Here is a 232-nt window from a genome sequence, read left to right as displayed (position 1 = left end):
AAGCTCTTATCCTAAAAAAGTTAATAATGTATCTCATTTAAAAACTTCCTCCACGTTTTCTTTTTAATATGAAATAGAGATTCAATATACGTCTAGTGTAACTCGTACATTTCCCTTTTTTAGAATATCTTATCCTTTCTTTAGATATTCTTTATTCTTTAGTCAATAGGCTATTTATATAAGGAATATTTCTGACAATGTTTATAAAGACTACTGCCATTACTAGTACTGT

General features: G+C 26.7%; 1 protein-coding gene across 1 annotated transcript in view; it reads left to right on the top strand.

The window, feature by feature from the left end:
• The window catches only part of LOC119581716, a gene marked incomplete in the record, with an annotated part of 132029 nt that overhangs the window by 121132 nt on the left and 10665 nt on the right, over positions 1 to 232 (top strand).

The sequence above is a fragment of the Penaeus monodon genome, chromosome 15 (assembly GCF_015228065.2).
Source record: "Penaeus monodon isolate SGIC_2016 chromosome 15, NSTDA_Pmon_1, whole genome shotgun sequence".
In the NCBI taxonomy this organism is placed as follows: Eukaryota; Metazoa; Arthropoda; class Malacostraca; order Decapoda; family Penaeidae; genus Penaeus; species Penaeus monodon.
This window is presented reverse-complemented; position numbering and strand designations above follow the sequence as displayed.